Genomic DNA, 13,494 nt, shown 5'->3' on the forward strand with positions numbered 1-13,494 from the left:
TATATAGAACTGTATTAAATGCAATATACAAACAATATACCAAAAATGTACTGACAGTATAGAATATGCAATATACACAGTATACAAGCAATAGGCTGACTATACATGGACAAGTAATATATAAACAATGTACATACTATTTACAGACAATACACAGACAATATACAAGCAACATTCAGGTTATGTAGGGGCAAGCAATGTACGCATCTATGTATATATAATGTATGTATATGTCGCTGTTGTTGGGAGAAAACCTCGTATCTCCAAAATGGTAACTTTACAGGAGAAGGAAAAAACCTACTTCACTTTTAATGAAAGTCAATGGAACCAGAATTTTTTCTAAGTCATTTTGGGTCGTTTCTTTTGGTCCATCATCATGAAAATTTACCCATAATGTAAAGGACAACAGGCATTTTCAAATTATGACATAAACTGAAAAACGACAAAAATGGAGATACGAGGTTTTGTTCCGACAGCAGCGATATATATATAATATACATATCGAGTCTGACCAAATCGGCTGTCGGTCAAATGTGATTTTAATAGTATCCATTTTCTGTTTGTGGCAAAGTAAGAAGTAAAAACATTCAAATGGCTTTAGCGTCTCCTACAGCAGTCAAAGTATGCTTAGCAACAGCGTCTCAGCAGAGTGATACAGGGTTCGTGAAAAACCCGTGATGCTATGGTGAAATAACAGCACAGTTAGAACGCCTCTCAATCAGCTTGTGCGGCCAGAACTGTTGTATAAAAAAAAAAAAATATATATATATATATATATATATATATATATATGTGTGTGTGTGTGTGTGTGTGTGTGCACAATGGTATGAGTCTAAAGCAGGGAGTAATAATGGAGAAAAAAGTGTTCAGTCATGTTTCACTTTTTTACTAATAGAAATAATAATAACGATAATAATAAGAGGAAGAGGCAGAAGAGGAAAAAGAAGAAGAAACGTTATCCACTCTGGGAAGTGACGCTGTTGAGTGGGTGTGGCCTACGACAGGTGAACTGCAGGTGAAAGAGAGCCTGCAGGTAAACTGTTCCCTGAAAAGTGAATCATGGTGACGTTTGTTATTATTACTACAACTTCAGTTATCATTGCTGTAACTGTAAGATCAGGCTGATCTGAGTCATCAGTTCACGGCAATGACACCGAAGTGACTGAATTAAACTGGTTTGTATGTTTTGCTGGCATTTTGTTATGGAAGCTAATCTGATGGAATGATGATGTTTTATTACTCTCACATTTTGCTGTTTTTCCTCAAGCACTGTCCCTGATGCCACATCACCTTTAGATTAGACTTTTAGATTAGTAAAGTTTGGTGGAGGAGGGATAATGGGCTGGGGCTGATTTTCAGGGTTTGAGACCCTTAGTTCCAGTGAAGGGTGATGTTGAGTGCTACAGAAGACCAAGACATTATAGTCAGTAATATGCTTCCTAACTTTGTGGGAACAGTTTGGGGAAGAACCTTCTCTGTTCCAGCGTGACTGAGCCCCAGTGCACAGAGCAGCTCCATAAAGTCATGGCTGGGTGAGTTTGGTGTGGAAGAACTTGACTGGCCCTCACAGAGCCCTGACCTCAACCCCATCCAACACCTTTTGGGATGAACTAGAACGGAGATTGTGATCCAGGCCCTCTCGTCCAACATCAGTGTCTGACCTCATAAACGTTCTTCTGGATAAATGGGCTAAAATTCCCACAGACACACACAAAATCATGTGGAAAGCTTCCCAGAAGAGTGGAAGCTGTTATCTATCTCTGTCTCTCAGTTTGTCTGTCTGTATAAATTGATTAAAGATGGTAAATGTGTTATTCATTTTTAGGTCTACAGTGGATAAATCTCTAAGATTTCAGTAACTGAACATTTAGAATAAAAGTGTGGATAATATGAGCTTTTCAGCCTTTCATCTTACCTTACTGATGAAAACGAATAATCCATGGAAGCAAATGAATGGTAGTTTTTAACCTGTTGCTCCTAAACTCTTAAACAGTGTGACAGAGTATATTAGGAATATGAACTCAATAGATTTTTTATGATTGGGATTAAAAACATTAGTTCAGGCTAATATATCCTGGCTCTGTTTCTCCTTATAGAATGTGCCTTAGTGCTTTTATTTCATTTGAATCATGGTGTCTTATCTTTCCAGTCCTGTGTGAGGTTCTTTGAGATTCAAATAAAAAAGCACAAAGAGTATTATTATTGTTTTTAATTTTATTACTATAATAATAAACAGGATATCAGCCCAAAAATCACAAAATATTCCATTATATTCTTTTTTCAGAAGCAGAATGAGACTCTACAGTGACAGTAACAGTAACACTTTCACCTCAGTGCTTCACTTCCCTCTGAAGCTGGTCTCAGTGTGGACCGACACAGGAGATAATGTGTTAACGGCACTGTTACAGTCGCCCCCTCCTCACAGCCACACACCTCAGGTTATTCAATCTCTGAAAGAGGAGAATGAGGCCTGTGTCTGTCCGTCTGTCTGTCTGTCAGTCAGTCCCTCCCTTTCCTCTGTTCAGTCTCCACTGGCCTTCTGCCCCCATTGTAGTTCACTTCCTGTAGCTCAGGGCACTCAGCACTCAGCAGAGAGGCGCTGAAGTACTGTTCTAAAATTACAGCTCCTCTCTCAGCACAGCAACACCGTGCCAACACTGAGCAGCCAGAATCAGTCTGAATGTTTTATTCAGCTATCTGACTGTCTGTTAGGCCACAGATTGATTGATCGATCGATCGATCAATCAATCAATCAATCTACCTACCTATCTATCTATCTATCTATCTATCTATCTATCTGACAATCAACCAATCAACCAATCAATCAACCTATCTATCTATCTATCTATCTATCTATCTATCTATCTATCTATCTATCTATCTATCTATCTATCTATCTATCTATCTCTGTCTGTCTCTGTGTTCATTTGATTTTTGGCCAAACGTGTGTCATTGTACTGATGTGAAAGTTCGGGTACTGTTTCACAATCTTAATCAGTGGAAATATGAGTCAAAAATATGCAAGGGACATATATTTCCATATATGTTTGACAAGTATGGAAATATTAAACATTTTCATTATGACATATTGCAGTGTATGTGCACATATTTAATTATACAAAATATATTAAAGTCATCTATTTAGCACCTGTATAAAACATCACACTTATTGAATATATACATCTAATATGAGCAAATATCTGTACATGTATATTTCTTCTATATGTGATGGGAATTAAACAGTAATTTACACATACTTAAGTGTAAAATAATAAAAAAATGGTTTAAGAGATGTATGAAATGTTCTTGGTTTGGTGGTGTGTGCTGTGTGGTACTCACCCTCATACAATAACAATGTACCATAGCACTGATATGAGTTAAACTGAATGCTTTAATAAAAATGATTAATAGATGCACAAGAGCTCAGCTGATTGTAAGGAGATGTGTAACAGCTAAATGAAAGTGTGAGGAGTTCAAAGTATGATTTTTCTCTTGGAAATGTATTTGAAGAAAATTACAAGCATCCAGTTTCAATTCTAATTGAGTACGAATACAAATCTTGAGCACCATACTCAAATGTACCCCCATACCTCAAATCTGAGCTCTCTGACACGATGGTTCACACTCGTTTAGGTAAGTGACTCAAATCTGTCATTAACGTGACGAACCGGCGTCCTGAAATGACCCACATGAGCTCATCCTACTCAGTAACGTCACGTGAATGAATCACGTTCATCATCAGCACAAACTAACGAGCAGAACGAGCTTCGCTGAGAAGATCATTAACTCTGATCAGCTCTCAGCTTCATTATTAGAGCGAGACGAAGGAGAAGAAGGTGAGATGAGCTGCTTTTCCACCGTTTACAGGCTTTAACTTCTGTTTGGTGCTGCTGCCATGGTAACGCTGAATGATGGCGCAATGGAAAAAAAGCACATGAATTCCAATCTGAGCGTCACATTAAGGTCGCATGGCCACGAATCGGATACGTATCCGATCTAGGACCACATATGAAAGTGGCTCAGGTCGGATTTGAAAAGATCAGATTTGTGTGTTCACACAGCCCTGAAAACATCAGATCTGAGTCGCATTAGGGCAAAAAAATCTGATTTGTGCACCTTTAACTTGGTAATGTGAACATAGCCTAATAGTCCTTGGGCAAGACTCCTAACACTACCTTTGCTTACTAGTGTAAAAAATGATCAAGTTGTTAGTCGCTCTGAATAAGAGCGTCTGCCAAATGCAAAGTGCTCCAGCCCAGCATGTAAACATTCCAGATTGATGGTGGGGTATTTCCAGCCTTGGCTGAGACGGTGAGTGACTCAGTGGGAAAAACCACACATGGCTGCGTCGCTGCAGGTGTGAGTGAAGAATGCCAGTCATTAACAAGTCTCTACAAATATAGAAATGCAGAGAATGCCCGACTGCACCGTTTTAAACTGCGTGTGAAAACATTAAAGTACTTCCTGCTCATCGAGGAAGCGACTCCTGACCGCTAGATGTTTGTGATGCAAATGCGCTACAGCTCTTTCACACCCACAGCACCCACCAGACCATCAACACAAACACCACTACAACTATACACACTGCACTTCCATCTTACTCTGAACTGCAAAAAAGGAGATCTTAACAAGTGAAAACTTCTTAAATGTAGTCAATAAATCTAATATCTCTCATTATGAGGCTGTTGTAAGAATATTATACGATTATTCCACCTGTTTCTGTACATTTTTACTTGTTTTAAGTGATTTTATCTGGTGAAAGTGTCTTATTCCATTGGCAGATTAGTTTACTTGTTTGGAGAAATAATGAAGATAATTTTGCTCATTTCAAGAAATAATGATTAAAACAAGGAACATGATCTGACAATGAAATTAGACACTTTTATAAGATAAAACTGCTTAAAAACAAGTGAAAATGTCTAGAAATAAGTTAAATAATCTCACAATATTCTTACAACAGTCTCATAATGAGAAATAGTAGACATATTGACTACATTTAAGATGTTTGAACTTGCTAAGATATCATTTTTTGCAGTGAGTCCAAGTATTGTTTATGGAACATCATTACCTCTAAAAATTGCCAACCACACTGCAAAAAATGATAGTGAGAGTAAACATCTTAAATCAATTCAATTAGAAAGAAAACACAGATTTAGGATCCCTGGGTCTTTAACAGCTACAGAGAAAATGGGGCTCCTAACAACCACCTGGAAGACCTGGTAGACTCCAAAACTGCCCCCATCAGATAAACAGCACTTAAAGCTTTCATCTCTGAGAGAGAGGAGAAAATCAAGCTGCTTCAGATCTGAAAAACATCCACAGGTGTTTCTGTCCATCCTTCCACTGTGAGAAGACGACTCAGCGCTGTGGGTCTGAAAGGATGTGTAGCTGTCAAGAAGAACCTCACTGAGAAAAGGAGACGGACACATCAAACAAAGAAGCTGAACGATGGACTGACCACCCCAGAGTCCAGACCTCAACACCACTGAATGTGTTTGATTACTTCAGAAAATGATCAACCAGCTTCTAAGACTGAACTTTGGAGGTGTGTCTGCAGATTCTTTGAGGAGCTGAAAGTGAGTCTCCTGAAAAGAATGGAAGCTGGAATAAAGGGAAAGAGCGACATACTCAACACTCAAACATCTGATATTAGATTTAGCTGTTGAGGCTTCTGGGTAAAGTTCTGGTAAATATGTGTTTCCTGATACCGAAAAAATTTATAGCTGTTCTGACTGGAAATGAAATAGAGGAATGTTGTCTCTGACTTTCACACAGCACTGTATAATAACTACTCACATTGTAGATCAAAGTCTTATAAACTACACAATAAAATGCACTATTACATTTTTAAATACTTCATGTCTTTTCTGAACAAAAGTAAGTTATTCAATCAAAAATGTTGCCCTATAATTCCCTCTTTCTGACAATTTTTTGCCAGCTTATTTTTTATTTTTGTACACTTGCAATTGTAGATGCTCTTCTCAGTCAGTTTAGCTCTGATTGTCATTCAGGACGCATCGAACATTTCATCATTTTTTACTGCTTTATTATTTAAAACCTGTTGCAGAGCAGTAACAGAGCAGTAACAGAGCAGTAACAGAGCAGTAACATAGCACTAACAGAGCACTAACAGAGCAGTAACAGAGCAGTAACAGAGCACTAACAGAGCACTAACAGAGCACTAACAGAGCAGTAACATAGCACTAACAGAGCACTAACAGAGCAGTAACAGAGCACTAACAGAGCACTAACAGAGCAGTAACAAAGCACTAACAGAGCACTAACAGAGCAGTAACATAGCACTAACAGAGCACTAACAGAGCAGTAACATAGCACTAACAGAGAACTAACAGAGCAGTAACATAGCACTAACAGAGCACTAACAGAGCAGTAACATAGCACTAATAGAGCACTAACATAGCGCTAACAGAGCACTAACAGAGCAGTAACAGCTCTGACAGAGCAGTAACATAGCACTAACAGAGCACTAACAGAGCAGTAACAGAGCAGTAACAGAGCAGTAACATAGCACTAATAGAGCACTAACATAGCACTAACAGAGCACTAACAGAGCAGTAACAGCTCTGACAGAGCAGTAACATAGCACTAACAGAGCACTAACAGAGCAGTAACAAAGCAGTAACAGAGCAGTAACATAGCACTAATAGAGCACTAACATAGCACTAACAGAGCACTAACAGAGCAGTAACAGAGCACTAACAGAGCACTAACAGAGCAGTAACAGAGCAGTAACAGAGCAGTAACAGAGCACTAATATCATATTAGAATATCATATATTATTAACAAAGTTACCAAACTTTTAAATGGTGGTGTAAACAAGCTTTTCACCAGCATAATTATCATCAGTTTGACCTTCCAATGAAGATTAGAGTGTAATGATGCTCTTTGTCTCTCTCTCTCTCTCTCTCTCTCTCTCTCTCTCTCTCTCTCTCTTTCTCTCTCTCTGTTGTCTCTCTTTTCCCTTTTTCGCTCTGTCTCTCTCTTTCTCCATTTCTCTCTCTCTCTCCCTCTTTCTCTCTCTTCTCTCTTTTCTCTCTCTTTCTCTTTCTCTTTCTCCCTTTTTCTCTCTCTTCTCTCTTACTCTGTCACTCCCCCTCTTTCTTGTCTTTCAATTACAATTCAATTCAAAGTAGCTTTATTGTCCTGATTGTTATGAGCACAATGTTGCCAAATCATATAAGATTCCACTCAAAGCAGAACATACCTTGTAGAACAAAAAACAAACAAACATAGAATTAATAACAGATCACAGTCATAGTGAAATGATAACAACAATAATGTTAAAATAAATAAATGAATAAAATAAGACAAAATATACTAAATAATAAAGAATAATAACAGACAGTTTATTGAACTTATATACAGTGAGGGGTTTGGTGGGGGGTCAGTGGGGTCAGGGTGTGGAGCGCTCTCTCTGTCTCTCTCTCTATCTCTCTCTCTCTCTCTTTGTCTCTCTCTCCTTCTCTCTCCCTCTCTCTCTCTCTCTCTCTCTCTCTCTCTCTTTGTCTCTCTCTCCCTCTCTCTCTTTGTCTCTCTCTCCCTCTCTCTCCCTCTCTCCCTCTGTCTCTCTCTCTCTCCCTCTCTCTCTCTCTCGTACAGGCTAAACTGGAAAGTCTCCATTCTTGCGCTGGTGTCTGAGTCGTCTCTCTCCCACAGACAGATCAGGGCTTCTGAGGAGAATCACAAGATCAAGCCCGAACGGTCAGGCAGCTGTGGAGAAGGAGAGGCTTGTTAGAGGGCAGACGGGAGGAGAAGGAAGGCCAGTCCAGCGGGATCAGCTGCGGTTAATTGGGTCGTTCAAAGCAAATTCCCCTAAAACAGAGCCGGGCCTGGCTGGGGGCAGAAACAGCACGCTCTATTCTCCCCACAATTACGCTTTTATGTGTTGCATACTTTCATGGCGTTTGTGTGATTTAAGAGTTGGAGTGAAGTGCACTTCACTGGGACGCCACACAAAGGGCCGAGCTGTTTACTGACCTGACCTGCCCCAGGCTCCCTCTCTCCAGAGCTAAAAGAGCCAAAAAGCTCTTTATCATCAGCAATTTTTAGAAACAGCTTCAGAGCAAATCAGTAATCATCACCAGTTTTATCTTGTTTCTCTTTCAAACACATAATAGTACATAATGCTAATTATATATCGCTGCGGTTGGACCAAAACCTCATATTTCCAAAATACTAACTTTACAGGAGAAGGAAAAAACCTACTTTACTTTCAATGTAAGTCAATGGAACCAGACGTTTTTCCAATTAATTTTGGGCTGTTTCTTTTGGTCCACTATTCATGAAATTTACACACAATGTAAAGAGTAACAGGCATTTTCAAATTATGTCAAAAACTGAAAAACGACAAAAATGGAAATACACGGTTTTGGCCCGACAGCAGCGATATAGAACTTAGACATAATCAATTGACCTTTATTTAAACTCTAAGTACACTGAGAGCGACCCTTATTTACGCTGTAGCTGAGCCAGTACAGCAAACAGGGATTGAAAAAATTAGATTGCAAAAATAAAAATATCAAATGTTAAAAAATAGTAATAATAATCATAATAGCAAATTGAATAGTAAAAAAAAACATGAAATCAGAAAAAAACTTAAAAATTGCAAAGATAAAATAATAAATAACAGATCAGATAGTAAAATAAACAAAAAATACAATATGTAAAACCATAACTGAGCAGATAACTAAAAAGAAGTTCGATATTTAAGTGAATAAAAAGAATAATACATGTAAAACAATAACTAAAACATACTAAAATCAAATAAAACGGTTGCAAGCTGAGTGGAGTCATAGTAATGACTGTGATAGTATAGATCATATGTGTCAGGCTCCAGTCCTCACAGGCCAAAACTCAGCAGACTTCAGCTCACTGCCTCATTAAACACACCTGATTCAGATCATCAGCTAATCAGCAAAGCCTTCCTGAACTGGATTCAGAGTTAGATGAGGGTAAATGCTGATCTCCGCAGCACTTTGGCCTGGAAAGTCCCCAGTTTGACACGCCTGCTGTAGATATATAACAGTAACACTAAACAGTTTAAAGAGGAACTGCACAGATGTTTCAACATTCCTGCATTATTAAATGGTTTAGATGTAAACAGAGTCGTTCAGAGTGGTTTGGTGTGAAACGCTCTCTTCTAGAGACACTTACAGTCAGAACTGTTCACAGTGGTGGTGATTGGAACCAGACGTCCACCTCTAAAAGCTCCCTCACAGAGAGTTACTACATGAAATGGTTATGAATTCACTGCCTGATGTCTGAGATGCTGCTTTGTGGTAGTTTTGATCACTACTAAAACATGTTAAACTCATTCATGGTGGAGGGGTACATGCAGGGGGTTGTGAGGCAAAATAGTGCCCAAATAAAACTTATCTTTCACTATTTTACCATCATCAATATAACTGTTCCACAGGAATGCCCTCCCACCAAAGCTCAGTTGTGACCTCAGTATCATCCAAACAACCAAAACAAATGTGTGAAATGTTATTATATGTCATGTTTTATGCAGTTAAAATGGTCTGGGGTCAAACTGACCCCAAAGAACTCTGATGTGTGCAAAATGTGTACAGAACATTAAAAACACATCATCATGTTAATTTTAACCCATTAAACTAGGAAAAGTCATTAAATATGAAGGACAATAATGTCAGTCATATATTTAGAGACGTTATACATTAAATGGGGCCAAATTCGCCCCAAAGCTAATAGTACAGTTAGTTAGTAGTCAATATTTTGGCTGTAAGGTCACCTCCAGGTCAGGGCCGAAGCTGTACATCAGTCTGACCATCACATGTCTCTTCAGTGGCGTATTTTGTCATTAGGTCATCTGTTTTTCTCACCACAGACTCAGTAGAGGAAACTGCTCTGCTGTACCTTACAGACCTCCTATTGCTCAGCCCCCTCAGAGCTTCAGGCTCTGTGGGGCTGGAGCCCAAAACGCCCGACTGCAGTATTGATTTTCTTACATAAGATGATTCTACTGAGCTGGTTTAAAGTCAGAGCTGAAACACTTTTGGGATTTTAACTGATTTTGGACTTCAAGACTAAAATCCTTTTGCTTTGAGTGACTCCAAACCTTAATTATGTTTATTTTATGAAAACAAATGATTGAACATCCCATTTTGTCACTACCAAAACAATCATAACACTACAGAAACTTTACCAGGTGTTTCAGTAGTGACTGTTTCGGTGGTGACAATTTAATCTAATCATCTCAAAAACGCAGCCAGTACATGACCAGTAAACAGCTTTGAACAGCTGTTCACACAGAAAATTATAATATTTATATTAAAACACAAATAAGTACATAATTGCAGAAAATCTGTTTCAGTAATGACAGTTTTTAATGTTGCACACTGATTTTCAGTCTTTGGGACACGTTTACCTCAAAACAATGGTATCTAACTGCTCACCATGTGGCCATGAGGGACAAGGATGCAGCCTCACTTCCTGCTCTAAAAGACAGGGGCGTGGCTAAAATAAGGCTCCGCCCACATACTAAAACTCTGTAGGTTTCGGTAGTGAGATGAAAATGTGGGACAGTGTTTTTATTTAAAAAGTTACATTCAAGATGAATCTAATTCTTTCAATTCACTGTAAAAATCAAAAAGATCAAAAATAAAAAATCACAAGTGTAAATTTACGGGTTAGGGTTCGGAGACAGATAGAAAAAACGTATCAGTGATGATATTGCATATATTGCTGCACTACAACCCCCAGCATGCACTGCAGCATTATGTGCATAATGTAGTGTAGCCTATTGTAATATGCATAATGTTGTGTACTGTAGCCTATTTATACACCAATCAGGTATAACATTATGACTTTGTTTCTATGCTCATTGTCCATTTTATCAGCTCCACTTACTATATAGGTGCACTTTGTAGTTCTACAGTTACAGACTGTAGTCCATCTGTTTCTCTGATACTTTGTTAGCCCCCTTTTACCCTGTTCTTCAGTGGTCAGGACCCCCATGGACCCTCACAGAGCAGGTACTGTTTGGGTGGTGGATCATTCTCAGCACTGCAGTAACACTGACGTGGCGGTGGTGTGTTAGTGTGTGTTGCGCTGGTCTGAGTGGATCAGACACAGCAGTGCTGCTGCTGAATATATATTCATTTATTTATTTTATTTTTGAATATTTCCAGTATTTGTTATGTCATATTTCAAGGTTCCTTACTGCCTTTATTTTGATGTTGGTGTTCTGGCGTATTTTGAATAAACGCTCAGGTTACAGCAAAATGTTATTTAGCACTCAAATAAAAACACAGATGTTTTCTGGTCCACAGATCTGTAGAGTTTTTTAATATGTCCCTGTCAGTGGTTGAGTTTGACACCCCTGGGGTTGCAGATACTGTAGGTGTTTAATCGAGGAGCTGGAATAAAAAAATAATATTAAACTTTTAATATGTTGATGTTTTACAATAATTAGGACAAAACTGCACAAAGCCCAGATGTTCTCCCCCTCTGTTGGATAGTTGTTGTTTTGGAGGTTTTATTGCTGTAGCAACAAATGTTTAATGTCATTAAAGTGTGAAAGAGCCTGGACAGTCCCTGCACTGCACTGCAGCCTCCCAGCACAGACGCCTGCGCCAGTTTCCAGTCGTGAATTAAAACAATCTGTTTAGAATAACGCAGTTACTGCAATAACACGGCTGAGCGGACGCAGCGCACACAGCTCTGCAGATCACAGACAGAGGCCTGATCATGAGTTAAACAGCCAGCGGTCAATACACGACAAGGACACAGAGAGACAGACAGAGAGAGAGAGAGAGAGAGAGAGAGAGAGAGACAGAGAGACAGAGAGAGAGAGAGAGAGAAGAATGGAAAAGTGAGAAAGAGAGAGAGAGAGAGCAGTGAGACAAAGAGAGAGAGAAGAATGGAAAAGTGAGAGAGAGAGTGAGCAGTGATACAGACAGAGAGAGAGAGAGAGAGAGAGAGAGAGAGAAGAATGGAAAAGTGAGAGAGAGAGAGAGAGAGCAGTGAGACAAAGAGAGAGAAGAATGGAAAAGTGAGAGAGAGAGTGAGCAGTGATACAGAGAGAGAGAGAGAGAGAGAGAGAGAGAGAGAGAGTGAAAGAGAGCAGTGATACAAAGAGAGAGAAGAATGGAGAAGTGAGAAAGAGAGAGAGAGAGAGAGAGAGAGAGAGAGAGAGAGTGAGAGTGAAGAATGGAGAAGTGAGAAAGAAAGAGAAAAGAGAGAGACAGAGAGAGAGAGAGAGAGAGAGCAGTGAGACAAAGAGAGAGAGAAGAATGGAAAAGTGAGAGAGAGAGAGCGAGAGAGAGAGAGAGAGAGAGAGAGAGAGAGAGAGAGAGAGAGAGAGAGAGTGATACAACATTGCACCAACATTACATCAGATCTGATCAAACTGACAGATTTCAGTACCGTCCACTGGATCAGATCATGAGCCGCTGAGCTGCTGAGGCACCCCACCAGTCTCCCTCAGCTACCATAAACTACCATAACTACCATAAACTACCATAACTACTGTCTAATATAACAACATATAGCCACCACACACAGAGAGAGAGAGAGAGAGAGCTGCTGAGACCCTCCACCAGCCCCCCTCAGCTACCATAAACTATCACAAACTCCCATAAACTACCATAACTACCATAGACTACCATAACAACTGTCTAATATAACGACATATAACCACCACAGAGAGAGAGAGAGAGAGAGAGAGAGAGAGAGAGCGAGAGAGAGAGAGACAGAGTTGCTGAGATGCTGAGACGCCCCACCAGTCTCCCTCAGCTACCATAAATTACCACAAACTACCATAAACTACCATAACTACTGTCTAATATAATGACATACAACCACCACAGAGAGAGAGAGAGAGAGAGAGAGAGAGAGAGACAGAGTCAAAAGGAAAGGAAGAGAGTGATAGAGAGAGAAAGAGAAAGAGAGAAATAGAAAGAGTGAGACACAAAGAGAGAGAGGGGAGAAAGGGAGAGAGTGATAAAGAGAGAGAGAGAGAGAGAGAGAGAGGAAAAATAGTGATGGGGAAAGTGAGGAAAAAGTAATAGAGACAGAGAGAGACTGGAAAGAGGGTAGGAGAGACAGAGAAAGAGCGGGAGAGAGAGAGAGGAGAGGGATGAGAAAGAGAGATAAAGAGAGAGAGACAAGAGAGAGAAAGAGACAGAGAGAGAGAGAAAGAGACAGAGAGAGAATGAGAGAGAGAGAGACAGAGAGAGAGAGAATGAGAGAGAGAGAGAGACAGAGAGAGAAAAAAGTGATGTGAGAGTGAGGAGAAAGTGACAGAGACAGAGAGAGAGCGGGAGACAGAGAAAGAGAGAGGTACAGAAAAGAGAGGGAGAGAGAAGAAAGAGAGTGAGGGAAGGAGGGGCGAGAGAGAGGGAAAGAGAGAAAGAGAGAGGGAGATGATAGTGAGAGAGGAAGAGAGAGAGGGAAAGAAAGAAAGGGAGAGAAAGAGAGAGTGGAAGAGAGATAGAGGTTCATATATGTGGC

The sequence above is a fragment of the Colossoma macropomum genome, unplaced genomic scaffold, assembly GCF_904425465.1.
Source record: "Colossoma macropomum unplaced genomic scaffold, Colossoma_macropomum, whole genome shotgun sequence".
NCBI classification, from domain to species: Eukaryota; Metazoa; Chordata; class Actinopteri; order Characiformes; family Serrasalmidae; genus Colossoma; species Colossoma macropomum.